Source organism: Panthera uncia, chromosome B1 (assembly GCF_023721935.1).
Source record: "Panthera uncia isolate 11264 chromosome B1, Puncia_PCG_1.0, whole genome shotgun sequence".
Classification (NCBI taxonomy): Eukaryota; Metazoa; Chordata; class Mammalia; order Carnivora; family Felidae; genus Panthera; species Panthera uncia.
The window spans coordinates 54,764,384-54,778,585 of NC_064811.1; the positions used below are offsets into that span (position 1 = coordinate 54,764,384).

Genomic DNA, 14,202 nt, shown 5'->3' on the forward strand with positions numbered 1-14,202 from the left:
GCTCACTTATTAGGCCCCAGCTAAGGAGGAATGGTCCAAAAAAGTGTCACTCACATGGCTAGGGTTTGCTAAATTAGCAGGACACTTTGATTCTCACTTCATATGACCTATCCAAAGACAAGCATGTGCTTTTTCCAGTGATAGTAGAAGTCTACAAGAGCTCACATGAAAGTTCTAGGCCTAAGCTTAGAAGTCATACTATGTCACTTTTACCACTGCTATTGGTAAAACAGGTCATGAGGCAAATCCAATCCAAAGATTGGAGAAATAGCCTCCACCTCTTGAAAGAAGAACTTGCAAAGAATATGTAGCTATTTTCAATGCACTACAGGAAGAAACTTCATTAAATATACTTATAAAATCAATGAAGGTCAGTTATGAGGAAACATATTTTCCAAACCTCTTTCTGTTTTAAAATATTCTTCATATATAAGAAATAATGACTATTTTGTGTGAACTTTACATTTGCCTGCCTTTACAATTAAAATTTACTATGCACTTATAGCTAAGGTACCTTTCAGCTTTCAAAATCAAAGTCCTGGGGCGCCTGGGTTTCTCGGTTGAACGTCCGACTTCAGCTCAGGTCATGATCTCACGGTTCATGGGTTTGAGCCCCCAGTCGGGCTGACAGCTCGGAGCCTGGAGCCTGCTTCTGATTCTGTGTCTCCATCTCTCTCTGCCCCTCCCCTGCTCATTCTCTGTCTCTCTCGGTCTCTCAAAAATAAATGTAAAAAAAAAAATCAAAGTTCTTATATCTCTCTTCTAGATTCAATTTTTTTTTTACTATTATATCTGTTCTAATTCTTTCATCTAATCATCTAATATCTCCATTAGAAAGGAAAATTGCTTCATTGTGGATAAGTTGTCTCTGGACATTATTTATATCACTCCTTCCTTCTCAATGGATTAAAAATCATCTGCTAGGTAAATCTAAAACATTGGGGATTACATTAGAATTATCAATATCTGTTTTCTAATGCTAGATTAACTACTTACTCTCAGTTTTTTTTCTGCTTGAAAAATAAAGCAAAATGTGAGGGTCCAGTATATTTGTCATATCTGAATGATTGATTTCTAATCATGATCCTATGAACACATTCATTCAATAAAGAAGTTTATTGAGCTTCACCTATGTTTCTTGTTTAAAGGGGAAATTGATAAATATTTGTTGAGAACTTACTCTCTCCCGGGAAATCTTCTATGTCCTTCATATTTATTCACTCATGGAGGACACACATAGAAATTCTTTTTATAGGCACTATTGTTCTTCTCCTTTTACAGATGTGAAAACTGAAGTACAGAAAGTTCAGGTAACTTACTCAAGTTCTCATAGGTAAGAAATGTTGGGATGGAATTGAAACACAGCAGTCTGGCCCCTGGACCTAACAAATTTGCATATTGTAATAACTGAAAGAAAAGAGAGAGACCCCAACTTCAAAACCTATTGCTGGGAGAGACACTGTACTAAGTACCAATTATACTATTATATAGAAGACCAAGAAAGTTAATTTTTCTTAATCTGAGTGGTCTTTTTTTTTTTTTTTGAGATAGAAAGAGAGAGAGAGGGAGCAGGAGTGGGGGAGGGACTGAGGGAGAGGGAACAAGAGAATCTTAAACAACCTCCACACCCAGCATATGGCCTGATATGGGGCTTGATCTCATGACCATGAGATCATAACCTGAGCCAAAATCAAGAGTCAGATGCTTAACCAACTGAGCCACCCAGGCGTCCCCTGAGTCCCCTTTTTAACAGATGCTTTCCATTGCCAGCATATGTCACCAACTACCCAAACTTAACTTTACCAAAAAAAGTGTTCTCTTATGACAATTTACTCAATAGAAAGAGCATCTTTTTGTTGAGCAGTATTATAAACATTTTGGAAACCTAAGAAAAATATCCCTTTCAAATGGAAGTTAACTACCCTCACATAAATGTCATAATTATTCTTAGGAGCTAAAAGGTATGTCAGATTAAGGTTACTGAGAAAATAAAGCTCTTAGTTATTAAAACATTAACCTGTGACTATATATTTTGTATGAGGTTACTGGAGGCAGTGGGTTAGAGAATACAAGTAAGACTAAAGCCTCTAAAATAAATCTGCTAAAAATTAAAGAATCACAGGTCATAGAAAAGAAACTCTTCTTTTAGGTAAACCTAGAACATTGGGGACTTTTTTGACTCTCTGAGATTCCATTGCAAGTTCATGAAAGGTAATGTGAAGGAAAACAGGGCATTGAATGACAACTAAAGTAGAAAGCTGGATGGTAAATGAAGTGAGAAGGTGGGCAGATCCATGATCAAAAACCAAACTGAAACACAAAAAACACTAAAGAGATAATACTAAGACCAAAGTTTCTAAGATAAATCTGCTAAAAATTAACCAAGAATCATAGGTCATAGAGAATAATCTTTTAGATGATGCAATATATGGACTTACACAATAATATGAAAGAAACAGGGCATCAAGAGGCAAACAACCAAAGTAGAAAACCGGATGGTGAGTGGAATGGGTGGTTGAGTTGATGGGTCTGTGGGAATAAAAAACTAAATAAATAATCCAAAGTCATAAAGAAGCAAGGGAACCCTTATTTTGGGTAAATAAGGGGACAAAGATGCAAAAGACTGATACAAATAAACATGTACAACAAGAAGTTTTCCAGCTTAGTTCTCCAGAAGTTGTTTGCCTTTTCTTGAACAGGCACCAGTCACAGCAGTGCTGATTTATTCTAGGCCTAGAAAGTGACAAAAGAGATCGCTTGGCTAAATTACAAATATATAAAAAGGAAAATTTACAACACTTTGAAAGTGAATCTCTCTTACCACCCACTCCACATGCTTAGTAATATTTATCTTCAGTTTTTTCATTTTATTATTTTTCTGGAGACCAGAGACACAAATTTAGAAAACATTTAATGGACTGAATCATGGAACAGTTCTTCGGCTCCCATTCTTTCCAGGCAGTTATCAAGCAGCCTTCCCTTTACATTAAATCATAATTAATTCATGTCAGAATGTTTAACGTTTCCTCAAACAGATAAAAATACATGACATGGATGTGGAGGTGAAAGACATCATTTTATGTAGTGCATCTCATTCATGATGCACTTTACTGATTACAGAAAGTCCAGGAATTTGGTCCTGCAATAACTTTTCTTTTGTAAAATATACAGGAAAGGATGAGTCTGCAAAGCTATGGAAAGGGAGGCATGTTGATTCCTGGTGAGGTGTGCATCATCAGGGAGGACCTTTGAGCCACTGGGGTTTCTCTGCTTGCCTTTCCCTATACTTCTAAAGGATAATCAGCTTCCTGTCTTTGCTGTGGTGGCTGGCTGAGTGCAACTGGAGACCAGATTGAGGTAAGTGTGATCAATGCAAAATTTTCATGCTGCAGACCCATATTTAATATGGAAGATCAGGGTGAGATTTAGACAACGCAAAAAAACCATAAAATACCTAGGAATAAATCTAACCAAAGAGGTAAAAAATCTATACACTGAAAACTATAGAAAGCTTCTGAAAGAAATTGAAGAAGACACAAAGAAATGGAAAAGATTCCATGCTCCTGGATAGGAAGAACAAATATTGTTAAAATGTCGATACTACCCAAAGCAGTCTACATATTCAGTGCAATCCCTATCAAAATAACACCAGCGTTCTTCACAGAGCTAGAACAAATAATCCTAAAATTTGTATGGAACTAGAAAAGACCCCGAATAGCCAAAGCGATCTTAAAAAAGAAAACCAAAGCAGGAGGCATCACAATCCCAGACTTCAAGCTATACTACAAAGCTGTATTCATCAAGACAGTATGGTACTGGCACAAGAACAGACACTCAAATCAATGGAACAGAATAGAGAACCCAGAACTGGACCCACAAATGTATGGCCAACTAATCTTTGACAAAGCAGGAAAGAATATACAATGGAATAAAGACAGTCTCTTCAGCAAGTGGTGCTGGGAAAACTGGACAGCGACATGCAGAAGAATGAACCGGGACCACTTTCTTACACCATACACAAAAACAAACTCAAAGTGAATGAAAGACCTCAATGTAAGACAGGAAACCATCAAAATCCTCGAGGAAAAAGCAGGCAAAAACCTCTTTGATCTTGCCTGCAGCAATTTCTCACTCAACACGTCTCTGGAGGCAAGGGAAACAAAAGCAAAAAATAACTACTGGGACTTCATCAAAATAAAAACCTTCTGCACAGGGAAGGAAACAATCAGCAAAACTAAAAGGCAACTGACAGAATGGGAGAAGATATTTGCAAATGACATATCAGATAAAGGGTTAGTATCCAAAATCTATAAAGAACTGATCAAACTCAACACCCAGAAAACAATCCAGTGAAGAAATGGGCCAAAGACATGAATAGCACTTCTCCAAAGAAGACATCCAGATGGCCAAGTGACACATGAGCAAATGCTCCACATCACCCATCATCAGGGAAATACAAATCAAAACTACAATGAGATACCACCTCACACGTGTCAGAATGGCTAACATTAACAATTCAGGCAACAACAGACGTTGGCAAGGTTGCAGAGAAAGAGGATCTCTTTTGCATTGTTGGTGGGAATGCAAGCTGGTGCAGCCACTCTGGAAAATAGTATGGAGGTTCCTCAAAAAACTAAAAATAGAACTACCCTACACCCAGCAATTGTACTACTAGGCATTTATCCACAGGATACAGGTGTGCTGTTTTGAAGGGGCACATGCACCCCCATGTTTATAGTAGCACTATCAACAATAGCCAAAATATGGAAAGAGCCCAAATGTCCATTGATGGATAAATGGATAAAGAAGAGGTGGTATATATATACAAAGGAGTATTACTCGGCAATCAAAAAGAATGAAATCTTGCCATGTGCAACTATGTGGGTGGAACTAGAGGGTATTGTGCTAAGCGAATTTAGTTGGTCAGAGAAAGACAAAAATCATATGACTTCACTCATATAAGGACTTTAAGAGACAAACGATGAACGTAAAAGAAGGGAAACAAAAATAATATCAAAACAGGGAGGGAGACAAAACAGAAGAGAATCATAAATATGGAGAACAAACTGAGGGTTGCTGGAGGGGTTGTGGGAGGGGGGATGGGCTAAATGGGTAAGGGGCACTAAAGAATCTACTCCTGAAATCATTGTTGCACTAATTTGCTAACTAATATGCTAACTAATATGCTAACTAATTTGGATGTAAATTTAAAAAAATAAAAAATAAAACGAGTTAATAAATGAGACATAAATAAATAAATAAATAAACATTAAAAAATCAGTAAAAAAAAAAAGAAAAAGAAAACAACTTCTTATTCAGTCACTCACATCAACCTTGGGGCATTTCTCCATTTTCAGTGAGGAGCAAAGTGAGTTCCGAGCTGGGTCCAGGTGCCATGTGAAACTCAGTCACATGTGTCTTCGTCAAATGATGAGGATCATTAGCACGGAAAATAAAGCACACTTAAAATGCCATAGGGTTAAGTAAAAATACCACAAATATCATAAAAGAGACACAAGCCTAATGATACGGAGATGGAAAACAAGATAGCCATTTAGAATGTAATATAAATCATATAAATGCTCACAGAGAAATACTCACAGACATATCAGTCATCTTGAATTTGTAATACATGAAAGAAAATGACTTTTTATTGAATATTTGAACCTAGAAAGGCTGCAGAAGTGGGAGTATTTTATTAAATACATAACCTTTTCACGCACAGGTTCTTCTTTTCATTTTTGTTTAAATGTTTGTTTAAACTTTAAAACACGGGCATACTTTGAACATCCTGCCCCACAGAGATCTGAAACTGTATTACTATATCTTCTAAGAAATATAAACAAAAATTCACAAACTAATATATCTTTGTTTCTCTATTTTCTTTTTCAGGAAGATCCACTACATTATGTGAAATGATGGGAAAAGCTGGCATGTGGCTGATACAAAATATTGGGATTTTGAATTTCCTCACCCCCTCCTCCCTATCCCGCCCCCATTAACTAATTTTGCATTCATTGGAGGACTCTACTGAAAACTTGCCAAAATATTGCCTAATGTAAAACTTTAATCCCTTAGAAAGAGTCTTCCATCCGACATTCAGGCATCTTACCGAAAAGACATGGGGCAATGTGTAAAATTTCTTCACACCAGTCCCTCACATGACAGTGTTTCATAGTTCACCTATCACCGAAGATTCTGGGCTACGTAACCGTTGAGAAAAGTGTGAAAGAAGTGTAAGATCATGTGGATATAGCCACTATAAAACAGTCTTTCACTGTCCAACATGTAAGAAAGGATAATTTTTCCCACAAATGTGTGTGCTGCTTCCGCTAGATGCTAGATTCCACCCTCTGCACTGAAGGAGAGTGAATGACATAAATGCAGTCACTGCTCTTGGGAAACTTATAGAATAAGCAGCTATGAAAACTACAGATGTTGGGGCACCTGGGTGGCTCAATCAGTTAAACACCTGACTCTTGATTTCAGCTCAGGTCATGAACTTACTGCTCATGAAATCAAGATAAGATAGAGTCTAGTGTTTTGATACATTGTATTATGATAGCCAGAAAATATACAAAGACCCCAATCCTGACAGTAATACCTTTTCCGTAAAATATGGTTGTACAAGAAAAAAAAAAAGAGAGAAAAATGGGAAGAAAAAAAAAAAAAAGGTTTTGCATACCTACCTTATTGGATCGGTGTGAGAATAAAAAGCTCTATGACAGTCATTTTTCATTATTTGCAGATGACATATTTTCAAACTTGTCTACTCACTAAAGTTTATTGGTAACCCCCAAACCAATACGTGTAGCGCTTTCATGGTCACTCACAGATATGCACAGAGCAGCAACAAACATAGATTCACCCAATAGGCATGTTCCCCGTTGAGGCTGAATAAGGCCATACTCTGCCTTGTTGTTTCATTTCAGATTATAAACAAGTGTCCCTTTCCTAGTATATTTTATTACATATCTTTTGCATTTCTGTGCTCTTTCTTGGTGATTTCATTGTTTAGAATGGCCCCTGAGGACAGTGCTGAAGTGTTTTCTAATGTTCCTAAGAGGAGGCAAGAAGATTGTGATGTGCCTCAGAGAGAAAATATGTTTGTTGGCTAAGCTTCATTCAGTTCCATTAGTTATAGCACTTTTGACTATGAATTTGATGGTAATGAATCAATAATATATATTAAATAAAGTGTTTTTAAACAGAAATACACCTGAAACAAAGTTATATGTGTATCAACTGAGGAAAATGTGAGGAGAGACTAGTAGGAACCTAACTGTATATTTCCCCTGGGAGCAATGATTTGATATTTGCTAACACATTCTGTTATAGAACATAACTACTGTGAATAGTTTCTGAGAAACCTTTCTCAGAAATTATTTGTTCTGGTGCACTAAAATTCATTCTTTAGTGCATAAACTGAATAATTTTATTTCAATCATTTAAATTGCTTAGTATCACTGGCTAGGCTTGAGACAAATATAGTAAGATACCAGGAAGGAAATATCCAGTTTAATGTTAACCTACACAAGAAGCCACAAAGTTAGAAATACAAATAAAATAACTTTATGTAATGCACTCCAATTAGTTTATATATAGACTGATTAAATGTCTTATCCATTACATCACACTGTCAAGGAGTAAAATCCACCTGAAATAGTTTATAAGCAAAATTTGTCACACTCATTATTATAACTATGGCTCTGGCTCCCTTTAAATATCTGGGCCCGGATCAGAAATAGCATCACATTTATATACAAGATTTAATCATTTTATATAAAAATAATGTTAATGCACATCATTGCAATTTTGTTAGAACTCTGAGTAAAAAGTTCTGAGTAAAAACGAAGAAAAAAAGTATACGAGGTTTTGAACAGTTATTTCCTTAATGTGAGATGAGATTAATATACCATGCCAGATATTAGCAGAGCATAAGGCAGAAAGAAAAAAGATATAAAACCTTAAGAAAAGGAAAATATTTTCATAAATCTTTGTCTCCATCAATTAATATAATACCACCAGAAAAAAGGATTAATGGATAAATCTTAGCTGAAGCTTAAACTTGGGGAGCCTACTGATAGTGGGAATTTGAAACACAAGGAAAGGTTGTGGTTAATAAATGGAGGGTTCTTTCTTATGTGCATTTCAATGTTTTAACAAGAGTGCTGTCCTTCTCTTACCAAAGTAGTTATATGTAATCTCATAATTAGGTTATATTATCATATGTAGCCTTCACAATCAGGAAAATCTATATATCAAAAGAGACTTCATGAAATGTTGTCAAGAAGAAATATGGATCGATTCAATAACACCTTTTTGGACACAATGACACACAAATGTAAGAAGCTTAGTTATGGATTTGTCTTTCACTGTATTCAAGGATTTCTGTTAGCAGTTCAGATCCTTTTGAATATATAAGTCAACTGCCAACTCCTCAAAAGAATACAAAAATAAATAAATAAATTAATTAAAAGTTGATCAATCAAAGCTAGGTTTATTTGACATAACAAGAAGGGAGAACAGCACCTTGACAGGGTTTTACTATGATTTGAGAAGAAGGAAGTCAAGGGAAGATCATTCTAAGGTGCTGGGGCCTGGGTTGGTGATCACAAGGAAGATTTTGTAAAGCATGGCAATGATTGGAACTGGGAAAAGTTTATGACATAACTTTGGATTGTTGGACACAGTGAGGTGAGATCTTGAAACTTGTTTTCGTGAATAACCTATGTGTTTTAATAAGTAAACTACATTAGTGGTTACAATTTTTGTTTAATCGACCCTTAAATACACCCTTGGAACATAATGTCCTTGATCTGCTTTCGAGATATGACTATAATTCTCAAACATCTCCTCCCCAGTGGCCTACCAGCACATACTCCCCAGCCACCGGAGTTATAAAAGCAGGTCTTACAGGAGGTGGAGTTGTGAAGATCTACTTGCAGCTACCTAAGATGTGTTTCTGCCCTTAAGTCCCCTTAATAAACCATTTATTGTCAAGCAGGACTTGTCAGTCTTTATATTTTGTCTTATGGTTCCTCTGGCCTTTAGAGATCATTTTGCATATATCTCCCTTTCATGGAACACATGATATATTCAAAGGGCTGAAAGGAAAAAACTTCAATCAAGAATACTCTACCTGGGAAGGATGTCATTCAGAATGGAAAGAGAGATAAAGAGTTTCCCAGAATAGAAAACCTAGGAATAAAGGAAGCTGAAAAGAGCTGAAAGACCTACTCAAAATTATAAAACGGTGATGAAATAAATTAAAAATGACACTAACAAATGGAAAAATATTCTATGCTCATGGACTGGAAGAAGTAACATTGTTAAAATGTCCATACTACCTAAAGCAATCTACAGATTCAATGCAATCTCTATCAAAATACAATAAAATTTTTCATAGAACAAAAATTAATAATACTAAAATTTGTATGGAACCACCAAAGACTCCAAATAGCCAAAGCAATCTTGAGAAAGAAGAACAAAGCTGGAGGCATCACAGTCCCACATTTCAAGACAACTACAAGACTATAGTAATTAAAACAGTGTGGTACTGACACGAAAGCAGGCACACAGATAAATGGAACAGAATAGAGAGCCCAGACATCAACCCACACTTATATGGTAAATTAATCTATAATGAAGGAGGTAAGAAGATACAATGAGGAAAAGACAGTCCCTTCAGTTAAAGCTGCTGGAAAAACTGAAAGTTATTTGCAAAAGAATAAAACTGAACCACTTCCTTACAACATATTCAAAATTAAATTCAAAATGGATTACAGACCTAAATATGAAACATGAAATCATAAAGCTCCTAGAAGAAAACATAGGCAGCAATCTCTTTGACACTGTTTGCAGCAACATTTCTCTAGGTATGTCTCCTCAAGCAAGGGAAACAAAAGCAAAAATAAACTTCTATTTTTATTATTGGTAATACACCAAAATAAGGTTTTGCACAGGGTAGGCAACCATCAACAAAACATAAAGGCAAGTTACAGGGAGAAGATATTCACAAATGACATATCCACGAAGGGGTCAATATTCAAAATATATAAAGAAATTATACAATCCAACACCAAAGAAACAAAATAATCCAATTAAAAATAGAGGACCTGAATAGACACTTTCTAAAGAAGACAAATAGATGAAGGGGTGCCTGTCTGGCTTAGTCAGTAGAGCTCATGACTCTTGGTCTCAGAGTTGTGAGTTCAAGCCCCATGTTGGGCATGGAGCCTACTTAAAAAAAAAAAAAAGAAGAAGAAGATGACAAACAGATGGCCTACAGACACATGAAAAGATGCACAACATCACTAATCATCAGGGAAATGCCAATCAGAACCACAATGAGACATCACCTTACATCAGTCAGAATGGCTAGAATCAAAAAGACAAAAAATAACAGCTATTGGCAAAGATGTGGAGAAAAAGGAACCACCACCCTGTTGGTGGTGCAGCCACAATAGAAAACAGTATGGAGGTTCCTCAAAAAATTAAAAATAGAAATACCATACGATCCAGTAATTCCACTACTGGGTATTTACCCAGAGAAAACAAAAACACTAATTCAAAAATATATATGCACCCTATGTTTCCTGCAGCATTATTTGCGATAGCCAGCATATGGAAGCAACCCAAATGTCCATCGATAGATGAATGAATAAAGAAGATATAGTATATATAGACAATGCAATGTTACTCCACCGTAAAAAAAAGAAAAAAGAATGAGATCTTGCCATCTGTGATAATATGGACAGACCTAGAGGGTATTATGCTAAGTGAAGTAAGTCAGAGAGAGAAAGACAAATACCATATGATTTCACTTATATGTGGAATCTAAAAAACAAAGCAAATGAATAAACAAACCAAAAGCAGAAAGACTCAAAAATACAGAGAACCGATGGTTGCTAGAAAAAAGAGGGGGAAGGGGAAAGCAAAATGGGTGAAAGGGAGTAGGAGACACAGGCTTCCAGTTATGGAATGAATGTCAGGAGGATAAAAGGTACAACATAGGGAATATAGTCAAAGTTACTTCAATGGCGCTGTATGGTGACAAATAGAATCTACATTTGTGGTGAGCGTAGCATAACAGATAACTTGTTGAATCACTATGTTGTAACCTAAAACTAATATAACATTGTGTGTCAACTATGCTTCAATAAAAAAAAGAAAAGAAGATTATCTTTAAAAAGTCCATGCCACAAAAAAAAAATTTGTGAGGTGAAGGATGTGTTAACTAATTTTATGGAGTAATCATTTCACAATATATTTGTACACCTTAAACCTGCACAATGTTATATCAATGATATCTCAATAAAGTCAGAAAACAAAATTTTAAAATAAAGCATTATGCTAATTATAGTACCGGCACAAAAGACAACATAATGTATAATTTCATTTATATGAAATGCTCAGAATAGGCAATATATAAGACAGAAAGTAGATAAAATGTTGGCTAGGGCTGAGAGATGAAGAAAATGGAGAGTTTCATTAGAGGGTAAAGGTTTCCATCTGGGGTGAAGAAAGTGCTCTAAAATTGATCAGTTTTGTTCACGATGGTTGCACAATTCTGTGAATATACTATGAAATACTAAATTGTACACTTTAAATTTGGCAGTTGTATAGTATGTGAATTACATGTCAATAAAATTTCTATGAACAGAACAAAAAAATCCCTTGAACCATCATATCCAAGAAATATAATTCAACTGTATAATAACTTTAATTCTTGTGTCAAGAAGATTGCAGACACAGTTACCTCTTGCCTCTTCAAAATATATTACGTAAGATAGGTGATTTGCGCATGCAAGGTCATTGGCTCTTAGCTAGATAATAGAACTTATAATCATCAGACACTAAGCACATGTGTACATAGATGAAGTCATCTGCCTTTGACTTTTTCCGCTTGCCATCCAAATGCTTTGACTGTTCATATAATGTGTTTACCTTGAGTGTAAGCGTTACATTTTAACTTCTTGATTGACTTCTCCTTGGATATTAGCACAAGCGATGGTAGAAGGAAACAGGAATTTGAAAAGAAGCATTACATTCCACCAGGATGTCTATGAAATGGATTTCAGTTTTTCTGCTGTTACAGCTGAGCTGTTACTTTAGCTCTGGGAGTTGTGGACAGGTGCTGGTGTGGCCCACAGAATACAGCTACTGGATCAACATGAAGACAATCCTGGATGAACTTGTCCAGAGAGGTCATGAAGTGACTGTTCTGACATCCTGAGCTTCCATTCTTGTTGATCCAAGCAAATCATCTACTATTAAATATGAGATTTATCCTACACATTTACTGAAAGATGATTTTAGGATTCTCTTCAGAAAATTGGTCACCAAATGGACATGCGATTTATCGAAAGATACATTCTGGGCATATTTTTCACAACTGCAAGAAAACTCGTGGGAATATTCTGACTGTATTGAAAAGCTCTGTAAAGACGCAGTTTTGAACAGGAAACTCATGACAAAATTACAGGAATCAAAATTTGATGTCATACTTGCAGATACCGTTGGACCCTGTGGTGACCTGCTGGCTGAGCTACTCAAAATACCTTTAGTGTAGAGTCTCCACTTCTCTCCGGGCTTTACATTTGAAAAGTATAGTGGAGGACTTTCTCTCCCTCCATCCTACGTACCTGTTATTATGTCAGAATTAAGTGATCAAATGGCATTCATGGAAAGAGTAAAAAATATGATATACGTGCTTTATTTTGACTTTTGGTTCCAAACATTTAATCAGAAGAGGTGGGATCAGTTTTACAGTGAAGTACTAAGTCATGTTTTTCACTGGTGGCATGAAGTCTTAATTATCCTAGTGCCTCGGAAGGTACATTTGTATAAAGTCAGAGGAATTTGTCTTTTATAAGTGAAACGATGAAATGAAAATATGAAATGATCTCTCAATCCTCAATCTCATAAATATTACGGAAAGACTTATACAACAGGGTCAGTTTGAACCTGTGGTCCAGTATTAATACATTATACTCCAGGAAGTCAATACCCATAAATAAAGCACTGAGGATTTCTTGAAGCAATTACATATCCATTATTTGTGTGTTTGTTTTTAATATTTAAACTTTTTTTTTTTTTTACTTTTTTTCTGGGTAAAGTGTTTAATCCTTCCTTTGTTTATTAAATACAGGGTGAAAATATTACTTATGATATACTTTATTTTTTAGAATAATTTTAAGTCACAGCATATTGAATCGAGATTTCCCATATAACCCCTGTCCCCACACATTCGTAACTTCCCCCATTATCAACATCTCCCACCAGAATGGTACATTCGTTACAACTGATGGACCTATTTTGACACATTATCATCCAAAGTCCATAGTTTACAATAGAATTCACTTTTGGTGTTGTACATTCTATAGGTTTTAACAAATTTGTAATGACATGTACCCGCCACTATTATATCAGAGTAGTGCCTTAAAAGTCCTCTCTGCTGCACCTATTTCCTACATATCCATTTTACTATACTTTTCCCATCTTTAAGAAAAGGCATTAGAAATTTCACCATCTTGATGTAAGCAGACGTGTAGACTAAGGAGTTCCATATTTCTAGCACAACAGTCTGTATAGAGTATTGAGGACATTATTTTCATTTGTTTCTCCTCAGTTTCCTCATTTAAAACTTAAAGTGTTTTGTCACATTACCTGAAAGATTCCTTCACAATTGGAAGATATGGTGGCTCTATCCCAGACTCAGGAACCTATAATATGAAGTTTCTAATGATTACACATTCTTTCACAAGGCCTTACAAATCATGTTTTAAAGGCTTAAAAATCTTGTTGAAGGGTGCACACAACTATGTCACTCCATTAAAGACAAAATGAGCCAAAGTTAACAGTGCACGTGTTTCCATACTTGATGAAAATATTCCAGCTGTTATTTGCAAATATTATTTAATACACAAAAATTATTAAGCTACTCATATGAACCAACCGCAATGGTAAGCACAAGGAATCAAGCCATACCCTCAAAGCCTTACAGTTTTCTTGGAAAATCTAGGATCAAGGAAATAACTTGCTAAATTATAGAAATTAGAAAAGATTCTAGGGAAAGGTGTTTCCATTGGTTAACTGATTGGGGAGCTCAAATAGTTGCTTACATTTGCATCTGTTACTTTTGCAGCATTTCAGAGTAAACAGATGTGTGTTTAATTTGATAGTGGCTTAGGTTTAATA

General features: G+C 35.6%; 1 pseudogene; it reads left to right on the forward strand.

The window, feature by feature from the left end:
* Positions 1-12,052: 12,052 nt before the first annotated feature.
* Positions 12,053-14,202, forward strand: part of LOC125922363 (UDP-glucuronosyltransferase 2B31-like) — a 30,182-nt pseudogene continuing 28,032 nt past the window's right edge.